The sequence below is a fragment of the Schistocerca serialis genome, chromosome 2 (assembly GCF_023864345.2).
Source record: "Schistocerca serialis cubense isolate TAMUIC-IGC-003099 chromosome 2, iqSchSeri2.2, whole genome shotgun sequence".
Taxonomy (NCBI): Eukaryota; Metazoa; Arthropoda; class Insecta; order Orthoptera; family Acrididae; genus Schistocerca; species Schistocerca serialis.
Genome location: NC_064639.1, coordinates 295,741,687 through 295,755,829, shown reverse-complemented (window position 1 = coordinate 295,755,829; position 14,143 = coordinate 295,741,687).

Sequence of the window (14,143 nt, the reverse complement as noted above, 5' to 3'; positions counted from 1 at the left end):
TCTGTACATTCACGATCCCTTGACTTTGTCACCTCAGCGCGTATTCCTGAATTATTGAGTCTTGAAATCTTGAAAGTAGGCTTTTACGTGATATTGGCGGCTATTTTCAAATGACTGCCTGTTCCTGTTTTACGGTATCTTAGTGACCTTTTCCCATACGTCACACCAACCTGTGGCCATTAGCACTGCCCTTCTTTTACTACCTTTAGTACCGCTCGTTAGTCCTATTTGGAACGTGTCCTACACACTTGGGCGCATGAGTGTTCTGTAAGCAATATCTCTATCGACAACACTGTTTCGCAGATCCTACCAATAAACCGTATTCTGGCACCTGCTGTTCCAACGCCCTGAGCCTATGTTATCATTCCATTTCATATCCTTACAGGCGGTTAAACGCAGGAAATTGTATGAAGTGACAGATTCCAGTGGTGACTCACTGATGTTTTAGTCATAGGATACTACATTTTTTTTCGTTTTGTGAAGTGCACAGTTTTATAATTTGGAACATTTAAAGCAAGTTGCATCTCACTGAACGCGCTTTTCTTCTACGACTGTCTGGCTGTTGGCTGATACCAGTCTATGCGGGCTGCCGAAACTCATGCGAACACCTTACCGCACGAATCTTATTTCCTTGACCCAAAACACACGGCGCAGCCTTTTATTATCACTTTGATCCATAACACCTCAGCACTTGCTCTTGACTGCCAGAGCGTCTGTAATCGCTCTGACGTTGTTATGATGTATCGTCTGATTTGACAATAAACGAGGTAAGTAATGCAACACATTTTTCTGGACCAACTTCGGTTGAAGAAATGAGGAATTTGTTGCGGGACATCGTGGAGTATTCACGATTCAGCTGCTGTGGTTCCATGAAGTTCAGATTGACGGCGACGCTATAGGCAGCCTTCAAAATGGCGGAGGTACGTTCTAAGCAGACAGCTGTCACTGAGTTTCTTTTGGCGGATAACTAGAGAGTGGAAGAGATTCATTGGGGTTTACAGGATGGCTGCGGAGACCTAACAGTGAAACAGCGCGGTGAGTCGTTGGGCGATGCGTGTGTCGTCATCGCAACAACGTCGAGCGAATCTGTCCGATCTCCCGCGTGCCGCCCGGCCGAACACGTCTGTGACTCCTGCAATGTTGGTACGTGTGGATACCCTCACGCCAGGTGATGGACGGATCACAATCAAACATCTTGTTGCTCACCTGGACGTCTCTGTTAGTAGTGCTGACACACTCTTCTATCACCTGGGGTACTCAAAGATTTGAGCCCGTTGGTTTCCGCCCGCCTAGCAGAAAGCCGCTTTGCGAGTCTGATCGTGACAATTTTTTGTCGAACGTCGTCATACACAGTGAAACAGGGGTTCATCACTTCGAACCGGAAACGAAACGGCAATCCATGAAGTAGCGCTACACCACCTCTCCTCCGAAGAAAATGTTCAAAGCAGCACCCTTAGCCGATAAAGTCATGGCGACTGTGTTCTGGTAGTCTGAAGAGATGGCTGCTGGTAAACCTCTCAGGATGTAAAGTCGTGGTCCAAGAAACGGTTCTGTTCCTGACATTTCGTCCTGGAATGCGCTGGACATCCTCAGAGGAGCTGCAGCATCGCTACACAGTTTTATCTTTGACAAGACGACAATCGATAGTTAAGTTTTATCTCTGACAAGGATTATCTCTGCTCGTCACATGTTACTTTGACCACGCCCACTTTCCTACAGTATTTATGTCGCTCTCGGACCTCCAACCGGTCAGCTGGCAAGACTCATCGAAGGAGCGCCTCTAAGGATGTCCAGCGCAGTCCTGGATGAAACGTCAGGAACAGAAGAGTTTCTTGGACCACGACTTTACATCCCGAAAGGCTTACGAGCAGCCATATCCGGTCGTGAAAGCCTTCATTCTAAAGTCTGAAGAGATGTTTGATGTCCTCCCTCATGGTGCAAATATCAACTCTGAAGTGTATTGTTCTACCCTCAGGAAGTTAAGGAAACGACTTCAGCGTGTTCATCGCCACCAATATGCGAACGAACTTCTCCTTTTCCATGACAACACAAGCCCTCACAGAAATCTGCGCACCCGACAGGAACTCGCAAAACTTCATTGGACTGTTCTTCCTCATCCACCCTACAGTTCCGATCTCACGCATTCAGACTTCCATCTGTTTGGCCCAATGAAGGATGCACTCCGCGGAAAAAAGTACATGGATGATAAGTGTGCCATTTCTCTGGCGCGTTACGTATCCGGCACTATCGATAGCGACTTGTATTTCTGTTTCCGTCTGGTTCGGCCCTCGCAGGCACTGAGACGGCTACTGCCCCCTGGAGCGTTTTTCGCGGGGGGCCGCGCGCGCTCGGCTCGGCAGTTGGATTCGCTCCGAGCGGGTGTTATTTTGCCTTCCGCCCCGGCACGGAGGTGTGGTCTCGTTGTTGGCGGGCCTCGTTGATTTGGCCATTGGGCGGTGTGGCGTGTTGGTGATGTGCTGTAGGGGACAACAAATGGATCCCCGCACGCGATCGCTCGGGGTTCTCCGCCTCTGAAAAAGGTGCCACGACATCGCTTGGGTTTCCGCACCCAGGAGTTGTAAGGACTGCAGGGCAGGCTTTCTGTGTGTTTGCTCTGTCCGGTCTGTGTGGCGGCGTTCGTTTCACCTTACTTCAGCTGTTGTTTATATTTTCTGCGTGATTTCGTTTCGGCCAGAGTCTAGGTGTCGGTGTTTTCTGCTGGTGTGTACCCGGTCGTCGCCCCCATTTTCCCGCCCGGGGGGCAGCCGTATCTGTTGGTGGGAATTATTTGGCAGTGTGTGTTTTGCGTGGACCCGGTGTGCTCACGCGCCCTGTTTCTGAGTTGAAATTACTGTGGTCAGGCTGGCTCGGTTGCTGGAGTGTGTGTTGTTGGTTTTCTGGCTTGCTGGAGACTGCGCACACGCCTGTTCCGTTTTGTGATGTGGCAGCAGTCTGATTTTTTTATGTGTGATTGTTAAGTTGCTAGCAATTGGTTTTAGCCTTGTGCTTACTTATTTTTATTGAAATTGCTGGGCATTATCATTTGCCTGTTCTTTTACCTTTGTTTATTTGTAGTGTCAATTAAGCCTAAGACGATGTCCAAGGTGCTAGCAATTGATTTTAGCCTCATGTGTACTTAATCCTATTTAAATTCTTGGGCATTGCCATTTGCTAGTTCATTTGCTCTTATTTATTTGTTGTGCCAATTAGCCCTAAGCCCTTGGTATCTGCCAACCTTATTTTTTCTACTAGCGCTCAGGTGCAATATTGCCGGGCCTATCCCGGATTTTGTCATTAATTGAGATCCTTTATACTGTATTTTAATAGTAGGTTGGGCAAGTGCACTTGTGTATGCTATTTATTATGTCCCCCCCCCCCCTTCCTCCTTCGTGTAAACTGATTTTGGTAAGATTGCTAGGTGGCCTGTGTTCTTTTATTACCTATGTAAGTTTCCCCGCTGCCGCAGTCGTAACATGTTTTGACCGGCAAGCGGCCCATGTTGGCTAGAATTTGAATGTGGTCTGCGCTGTTGAAATCAGCAAACTTTCTGTAAGGAAGCAAATGTTGGGCTTTGCCGTACATATATTTATTATTTGAGCTAGTCATGTACGTGTTGTTGTGTTAAGGGTTGTAGGGCATTTTTAATTGAGATACCTTTTCGAATTTTTATCGCTGTTTTAAAGAAGGTGTAGGAAGTAGTAACTTCGACTGAAAATTTAATTGTAAATTATACATTTGTGCTTTGCATTATAAAATTTAACTGTATTAGGTGAAAGTATGTAGTTTAATGCACAATGATTATTTGTTAATGTATCAAATTGTTTGGCAGTGATTCAAACGACACAAATGTTTCTCTGTTCACCTGTAGCATATAACATTTTTATTACCTCATATTGTAAGCAGCTTGATTTGTTTGTGTCACTGTAATTTGTAAGCCTCAGTGTAATTTATTACAATTAATTAATTGTTTTGGGGAAATAAACCTTGAATTGTATGTCCCCTTTTCGTTAACCAAATCCTATCCAAATCGTCCGCTCAATGGTGGCAGAGCTACCATCCTTCCTCTGGGGGGGGGGGGGGGGGTGGAGGGGGGGGGGGTTGTAGGCAAATAGCTTTAATCATAAGTATTTTGGCCTTGTTTGGTATTGTACTCATTTGTTCTTGTGCTGTGTTTTCAGTTCAGACTGCTGTCATGAGTCCCCGACCAGTTCCCGGACTAGGATATCTGCGACGCGATCAGCTCCGTAGCGAGCTGCGCATTCGCGGCCAAGCTTTAGATGGCACCGTTGCCTAGTTGGCGTCGCGACTGCGCGCGGCGCTCGGATTACCGGTCGACATTGTCGTGGACAATTTTTCGGCATTCTGTTGGTCCTTGGCAAGCGTAGCACATAATCTTCAGCAATTAGAGCCGGTTCTGGATTTGTTTACGGGAAAGACACCCACTCAGAAACAGGTAGCTCGTATTCAGGCACACCTTTTGCATTATACGCAGTTTCTTATAGATCTTCTGTCGTTGGGTCAATCTGGTGAGGGTAAGAAGCAAATTGAAGACCTATTGACATCGTTGCAATCATTGCAGACGCACTTGTTATCATTATCTTTGATCGAGAATCAATCTGAGGAAAGTAGTCAAGATGCAGTGGATGTGTCGATTTGTGCTTCCTTGGTCAGAGATCGGACAGCTTCCTTCGATAGTAGTTTTGCCCATTTACCGCATCCGCTAGGCTTGTTAGTTCACAGGATTCAATGTTTAGATGTTGATTCATTGCAGCAGCTTAAATATCTGCTTTGGCTGTTGGTTGAGTTGCAAGATCATGCTGACGCTTTACAGATTTCACATTCCTTGATCCTAGCGGTGCTTTACCCATTAACTAAGGGTCGTTTAACTTCCGTCTTGGCTAAGTATATGCAAAATGTGGGATCATTGGTGGCATTGAGGAGACGTATTCGCACTGAGTTTCTCTCGGCACGCATGCGCAATCAGTTATTGTCTGATTATTTGTGGAAGGTGCAGGGCGCGGAAGAAACAAAAAAAAATGGCTCTGAGCACTATGGGACTCAACTGCTGTGGTCATAAGTCCCCTAGAACTTAGAACTACTTAAACCTAACTAACCTAAGGACATCACACACATCCATGCCCGAGGCAGGATTCGAACCTGCGACCGTCGCGGTCGTGCGGTTCCAGACTGTAGCGCCTTTAACCGCTCGGCCACTTCGGCCGGCTTGCGGAAGAAACCTTAGCTCAATATTTTGAAAGAGTTAACGTAGCTAGGCTAGCCTTGGACGTTGATATTCCGGAACAGGAGGGAGTTGCTATGTTACTTGAAGGTATGAGGCACAAGGATAGGGTATCCTTTTTGTGGGCCGAGCGTCCAACTTCATACGAGCAGTTTAAAGTTCTGATTTATGTGGCACAAGAGCTAGCTTTTGCAGAATCACAATGGGATCAGAATCATCTTATCTCCCATGTTACTCCCTTGCGCGCTCCACTAAGCTCGTCTGAGCGTCATGATGAGAAGCCCAGGGAGCGGCGTTGTTATCGTTGTGCTTCTTCAGAACATTTGGTAGCTCAGTGCCCGGTACAACGGAAACCTCGTGTTTCTCAATGACGCCAGGTCATAGGGAGGAGAAGGAAGCGCGTTAGGAACTGGCCCGTTAATTGTAGAGACATTTCCTACCCGAAAAGGCGCTCAGTACCGTATTTATGCCTTGCTATTGGGCAAGAGCCTCTGTGTGCTCTCTTAGATTCCGGGTGCGCTCTGTCGGTCGTTGATAGACGTTGGTATCATGAATTTAGACGTTTGTGTGGTTTTACTTTACCCAAACCTTATGAAGGTAGATGTCGGCTCGCGGATGGGCAATGGTTACCTATCTGCGGTTTGGTGAAGGCAAAGGTCTCTGTACAAGGTTTTTCATTGCCGACCCCTTTCTTGATTGCTGAAAAATTAAGCACCCCGGTTATGTTGGGTTGTGATTTCATTCAACGTATGGGTTTGGTCTTAGATTTCTCTGGGAACACCTTTTATTTTAATTTCAGTCCTAGCACTTCTATCGCCCTGTGTTCCTGTAGTCGCGAGAATCCAACCAAAACCCTTTGTGTTATACAAGATGAGGCGGGTGTTGATCTGGATCATCTTGAGCAGGTGTCTGCTAGCTATTTATTATGTTCCCCCCCCCAGCCACCCTCTTCCTCCTTCGTGTAAACTGATTTTGGTAAGATTGCTAGGTGGCCTGTGTTCTTTTATTACCTATGTAAGTTTCCCCGCTGCCGCAGTCGTAACATGTTTTGACCGGCAAGTGGCTCATGTTGGCTAGAGTTTGAATGTGGTCTGCGCTGTTGAAATCAGCAAACTTTCTGTAAGGAAGCAAATGTTGGGCTTTGCCGTACATATATTTATTATTTGAGCTAGTCATGTACGTGTTGTTGTGTTAAGGGTTTTAGGGCATTTTTAATTGAGATACCTTTTCGAATTTTTATCACTCTTTTAAAGAAGGTATAGGAAGTAGTAACTTCGACTGAAAATTTAATTGTGAATTATACAATTGTGCTTCGCATTATAAAATTTAACTGTATTAGGTGAAAGTATGTAGTTTAATGCACAATGATTATTTGTTAATGTATCAAATTGTTTGGCAGTGATTCAAACGACAAAAAAGTTTCTCTGTTCACCTGCGGCATATAACATTTTTATTACCTCATATTGTAAGCAGCTTGATTTGTTTGTGTCACTGTAAATTGTAAGCCTCAGTGTAATTTATTACAATTAATTAACTGTTTTGGGGACATAAACCTTTGGGGAAGTTATTAATGCAACAAGATGTCGTCTCCGGCGTCGAGCAGCAGAATGGTACCGTACGGGCATACAGGCTGTCTCAGTAGGGTGGCGTAAGGCTGTAACGTTGAACGGAGATTATATTGAAAAATTCGGTTTAGTAGACATAAGAGTGGGGAATAATATGGTGTACTGGAACCATGAAAGAAACCAGCCTGCTTTCAGAAAAGATTGTGTTTTATTACTTATTGAACGCCCCTCGTAGCTGAAACTTGCACCTAATCGTTTCCGTAGACAACGTGTCTCTCCCCTAGACACCAAGTAAGTTGAACTGCCTTATTTTTCTATCGGGCCAGCGCTCTTCTCTTTGCCGGCAAGTTTTGTTACTTTGATCTTAACACAGGTCAGATTGCCTTAGTCTTTAACATCTGACTACCGATTCATCTTTAGATCAGGTTGGGAAGAAGCAGTATCCTTCACCAGTCAGTTCTGCAAATCAAACACGTTGTTTGCTGTTCAAATCTACTTTTCCAATGCATGTTGGCGTTAATGTCCACAACGTTTTTTTTTCTTTCTTTGAGATATACATAATTTGTCAGGGCACTTCTTCCAGAATAAGAAGCATAGCGAGTAGAAGAGAAAGTGTGCTGGCTCCCCGCCCGTTAACACAGGCAGCATAGGACGGGTGGTGTGCCTCCGAACTACGAGCTGCACTGTCGCTTGAGACTCAAGTTCGCGCGGTTTTGCTTTATCCGCAAGGTGTGTTTCGCTATTGTCTGTGCTTATTTTGCGAGTGTATTTATGGTGTTGTGAGTGAACGTTGAAGAGGAGAAGTCTGTGGTGAATAACTGGTGTTTAGGGGTATAGTTACTCGTGTTTGAAGAAGGATAAAAAATGCCGACTTGTTTCGTTCCAGCGCTCAGATCTGGCTACCGAGAAAGTAAAGGTAAACATTTTTTTAGGCCTCCAAACGATGAAGTAGAATTTGCAAAATGGGTCAGAGAAATTCCTCGGAAAGACAGAACTCTAACTCACAGTTGTTTCGTGTGTGTTTCGCATTTCTGTGAGGAACTTATTATAAAAGCTGATGTGTTTATCTTCGACGGTAAACAAGTTAAAATTCCAAGACAAAGGTGGTCTCTAAAATCAGGTGCAGTTCCCCATTTATTTCAAAATGTACCGAAATATCTATCGAAAATATTACACAAAAGAACATCACCGCCAGTAAAGCACTCACAAAAGAGTAGCTGGTGTAAAGAAAACGTTCAACACGAAGTTCCGATGTTTCCCAGTGTTTCATCTGCCGGGGAAAATGTACGGAAGGTACCGGATGCTGCGCTCATTTCGCTAAAGAGAACATTAAAGTGTAAGAAGCTGGAAGTTGTGCGGTTACGTAATAAACTAAGAACAGCGAATGCAGAAATCCATCTACTGCGAAAGCAGCTCTCAGACGAAAAGCGTAAGACAGCTCAGTCAAATCTTTTAGATCATTCCGAACTGAGTAAGAAACAGAAAATGATAGTAGACACTATGATAAAGAAATGCCAGTTAAAAAGCACTAAGGGAATGCGGTATGATGACGAGTTTCTTCTGGACAGGTGATCTTAAAAATGAAGTCGCCCGAAGGCAATACTTGAGTATTGCTCATCAGTGTGGGACCCGTACTAGGTCGGGTTGACAGAGAAGATAGAGAAGATCCAAAGAAGAGCGGCGCGTTTCTTCACAGGGTTATTTGGTAAGCGTGATAGCGTTACGGAGATGTTTAGCAAACTCAAGTGGTAGACTCTGCAAGAGAGGCGCTCTGCATCGCGGTGTAGCTTGCTGTCCAGGTTTCGAGAGGGTGCGTTTCTGGATGAGGTATCGAATATATTGCTTCCCCCTACTTATACCTCCCGAGGAGATCACGAATGTAAAATTAGAGAGATTTGAGCGCGCACGGAGGCTTTCCGGCAGTCGTTCTTCCCGCGAACCATACGTGACTGGAACAGGAAAGGGAGGTAAAGACAGTGGCACGTAAAGTGCCCTCCGCCACACACCGTTGGGTGGCTTGCGGAGTATAAATGTAGGTGTAGGATACAGACATTGTTTGAAGCATGGTTTGTTACCACTTCTTTCTGAAATATATCTTCGAAATTTAGTAAAGAGTCTCAAATGCTCATATGGAATCAATAAACACGCTGTGGAGGCCATTAAGAATTATTTTCGGGAAGAACAAGATGTAAACACACGCTTAGGTGTGTTGATTTTTGATGAAATTAAGCTCCAAGATGAACTGCAATGTAATAACAATTCCCTGAAAGTTGATGGTTTCGTCAATTTAGGAGAGTATACTCCGGACGACTGTAAGAATAAACTTGCCAATCATGCTCTCATGTTCAGGTTTGTTCCTCTGTTGCATAACTGGATCCAACCTGTCGCTGTGTAAGCAAGTCGCAATGCAACTGCTGGCGACGTCGTCTTACAGATATTAATTCAAGTGATTATCCAGATGGAACAAGCCGGAACAAGAATTACTGCATTCACTTGCGATGGCAGTCAACCGAATAAAAAGGTCTGGCAATGTCCTGGAATTAGTAGCAAAAAAACTTGCTCTATATCAAATCCTGTTGACGAAACCGGAAGAGTTTGGGCATTTTCAGACGCTGTTCACGCAATAAAGCGCTTAAGAAATAATTTCTGTGATAAAACGGAACTACTTTTTAACGATAATATCGTCAACTATAATTTTTATCATAGAGTCTAGCAAGAAGATAATTTCTCAGGATTTTCCGGGTTAAAAGTTTGCCACAAGTTAACTTCCACCCACTTGAACCCGTCGTCATTTGAACGAATGAATGTAAGATTAGCCTTGCAGTTATTCAGTAACACAGTAGCCAACGGCATAAAATTCTTCAGGGAAATTAAAGCAACAGGATTCGAAGGCAGTGAATCAACGGAATCATTCACTAGATGTATGACCAACGTAGTGGACACACTTAATTCTTCGTTTCCTAAGGATGCATTGTACAAAAACTCAGAGACTCACAAAACATTAATGAAATGGAAAAGCATTCTCGCCGATAAAAATAACAGCTTTGCTTCCGAAAGAACTCTCCAGCCTCTAAGAGTAACCATTGAAAGTACATTGGAGATATCTGAATATTTATGGGAAAAAGGTTTCAGCTGTCTTGACTGCAAAATTTAATCAGGACCCACTTGAACGTCATTTCGGTATCGTAAGATCTCTGATTTGCAATGATCACCAGTCAGTAATAGACTTCTTGAGCCTGCACATGTTACAGTGCTTTTACATTCCTGTAAAACTAGCCCTATCTTCCGGCGGAAACTGCGAACATAAATGTGAATTTTCATTGGCATCATATGTATGCCAAATGCGGACGTTAGCCAGACATTTGCAGCAAAAGAACAGAGACAGAGTTCTGAAAATGGAAGATGTAATTAAAAAAACGCTGTGTGTTCCACATAACTTCACAGAGGCTCATCCCAATCCACAACATATTCCGGAGAGTCTTGAAAGCACCACAGGAAAGGAATGTTTAGTTTATCATCTAGCAGGTTACGTGGTGTATCAAGCAAGAAAAGCCGTAAAATGCCACAAGTGTTTGTGCCTTCTAAGTGGAAATTCGTCTGACATCCCATTCTCTTTACTTACATCTATTAGAGATTACGGCTCTTCTACAGGAAAGACATTGCTCACATATCCATCGAAAGGCGTCTTCAATGTTCTTATGCAGGTGGAAAACATAGTTGCGGTAAAACTCCGTGAGGACAGTCCATGAGGCGACATTTTTCTGATTGCCTCATTAGTTTGGAACACGTAAGTGTTGAAATATCTAACGTTGGATGCTGCGAATATCATGTGATGGACATCGTTCCAAAGCTGATTCTTCATTATATGAAATGCCGGTTTTTCACTGGCATTAAACAAATTCGAAATGAGTTGAAGTCTTCAAAAACTTCCAAGACTGCTCGGAAACTATCCAAACTAGCTGACAACTGATGTCTTCTGAGGTAAGTTAATTAAATTCATCTACTTTTCATATGATTACATAAATTTTGTGAATGAATAGCCGGCCGGAGTGGCCGTGCGGTTATATGCGCTACAGTCTGGAGCCGCGTGACCGCTACGGTCGCAGGTTCGAATCCTGCCTCGGGCATGGATGTGTGTGATGTCCTTAGGTTAGTTAGGTTTAAGTAGTTCTAAGTTCTAGGGGACTGATGACCACAGCAGTTAAGTCCCATAGTGCTCAGAGCCATTTGAACCATTTTGAATGAATAAGCTCATGTGCAGCGTTTGGCGTAATAACATGTATTTCCGTGGGTCACATGCGGAGCAACTGACATCTCGCGGCAGAACCTGTGAACTAGCGGCACACTTTTCTTGTACTCGTTCCCAAGCTGATCTGTAAGAAGTATAATTTTAGTAAGTGAAATTACTGTTAGTTTCATGGATAATATGTTCCCGCAGCCAAAAGTGCTGTTAGTATATAACGCTAACTTGTATTCTTTGTATTACTATCAGTCTCAATAGAAATCTCACAAGCGATGTAGCCTAGCTCAAATGGCTGGAACCGAACAAAAGTGATGTTAAAATAGGAAGATGTGTCTCTTCTACCCAAACCAATTTCATTTTTACATAAAATTTTGCATTATGTACAAAAGGTGTTTGTATTAATGTATCTAAAGACTGCAGAAGCACAGTGCCATCTAACAGGCGGTTCTGACCAGCAGGTCCAGGAGAGCCATAATTGGAATATTATTTGGCAAAAATCCAAACATTTGCTGCAAGCAATGTATGTTCTCACATACAGAGTCATATCTCCGAAAGCAGAAGCTGCTGTGTGGTAGTACGTTCTTTCACCAGAGTGTCGAATGTGGAGTTTCGGTGAAGCGATTGAAAAGCAGCTAACAATACGAGCACTTGACAGGGAAACATACGGACGTGTCATATTTTCGATGCCAAGAGCAAATATGGACATCTTACATTATTTTCGGCTTATCCGAGCTGCAGTAGCCCAATATCTAAAACCACAGTGATCACATTATTGAGATCCTTGACACGGTCCGTTGTATCCGCCCAAGTAGTCCCCGCCAGAGATGCGAAAGGGACGACTATTTTATCTCCCGGAATACTTTCCCCTGAGAGGATGCCCTCACAATCAAATTATACGCTTCCTCGAGAAACATAACGGCTTCCTCCTTTACAAGGGGCGATTATTTTACCTCCAGGGACATTTTACCTGAAGAGGATGCCATTATAATCAAATTACATAGTGTAGCTGCGTACTCTCGGGTAACATAACGGTTTTATCCTTCAAGTGACAAAATCTCTTTTTCCAGCGTAACAATCAGATGCATGTCAGTATATACTCCTTGGTAATAATAATGAATAAAACAGTTCAATTTATTGTATGTTTTAAAATCTACCATGGGTTATTCGATGGTAAACATTCATACCAATGTATCAGGAGCAAGAAATTTTACATGGTAGTTCCACTGGTAAATATTATTATAATTAATATGTTTTACAATTTTGCTACAATAACTTCAAGAAATAAGTCGATGACAAATGATTAATGTAAGTACATTTACAATGAAACAATTATACTGTATAAAAATCATTAACGTATCTGTGTCATGTCCCTAGAAAAGGTAAATGTTTGACGCAATAGAAACGACTTCTGGTCGCCTACCGACTTTTGGTTTTTTTCATTCCTTTCTGCTTTTGTATTTCTGGACGAAGTGATCCTTTTCTTTTTTTTGCTACAGGAGGTGATTAGTTGGTTTGTCAGTTGACTTCTAAAATTCAAAAGGGTAACAGGTTCACATCTGCCAAGTTTGACTGCCGATTTGTACAAGATGTACCTGTTGACGGTTGTGGCACACAGAAAAAAAAAAAAAATCCTTCACCGGTGTCTGGATTTCCAAGTTAGTGCACATGAATGATGCAGCCGGTCAAACAGTCAATAGTCTTTTATAGATTTGGGACACTGAATACATTCTCTTTTGCACTCTTTATTTCTTGTCAATATCTGTGACTTTACTGCAGCATTAAGCATGTTGCTGCCCATGATCACACATTTTAACCCACTTTCAATACAGATATGCCATACGGACAAGCAAAGCCTGATACACCCAATTTCAGCTTTCTATCATCACACAGATGTTTCTTTCCTTTTTGAACGGAATGTTCCACGTGTTAATGTACCTACTTGCAGCAATTCTGAAAAGAGTAAAATAAAATTGAAGAAGTTATCAAAAAATAACCAATAGCCTTGATTTTGACAATCTTAAATATATCTTTCCCCAAATCCACCTTCGCCATTACATCTTTCTCCTTTATAAATCTGAATACCCAACAAGTGCACAATATATTCTCCAGACTTTGGATCCTCTCTAAATAGGTTCTCTGTTGCATAACTGCTTCAGAAGAGCTTCCGTCTTTGAAAGCAGTCATGCTTCCGCGATAGAAAGGAATCACTAAAAGCCTTATTTAGAGGTTTAGCAATTGACGTGCTTTGTGCTGCCTGTCAAACAGGAATGATTTTGTTTTTATCATTGAGATGCAATTTGTGTAGTATTTTTACATATATCTTTAGTTGCATAACGCTGGAAAATTTTGCTACGGTACACAAAAATTCAGATTGGTTGCAGATTAGGAAGAGACTGAGATATCAGTGTTATCAACATATCCAGAAATGCCTCTGGTTCCTCCTCACTTAGCTTCGAATTTGTACCGTGCTGAACGTAAAAAAATTTGATTCAGCTACAAAATTGTAACCAAAGTCCAGAATGAGATTTTCACTCTGCAGCGGAGTGTGCGCTGATATGAAACTTCCTGGCAGATTAAAACTGTGTGCCCGACCGAGACTCGAACTCGGGACCTTTGCCTTTCGCGGGCAAGTGCTCTACCAAGGTAGGAGACGAGGTACTGGCAGAAGTAAAGCTGTGAGTACCGGGCGTGAGTCGTGCTTTGTAACCAAAGAGTTGAAAAATTCTGAAAAATCTTCAGAAAATTGGCACAGTTTGAAATATTGTTAGCAGATGTATGTTCTTAGGAGAAAGATATTTTCCAAGGCACTGGAGCTCACAACTAACTCTATACCACACATGTAAATCCACATTTTCAGTATCAGTATCGCAGTTTTACTACTTTCACGAAATGCTTCTTCAAGAACAGGCAAATAGTGTACCCTCCATGTTGCATTTGTACTAGAAGTTGCACTCACTGGACAATTTGACATTGTGTTACCCAGACTACCTTCAGTTACTATAGTAGCTTCTGTAACTATAGAAACATATTATCTGCATCAGAGTCTGTTCCACATTATGAATATTCTGCTTAATCTTTTCGCAGCAGTTCATTACA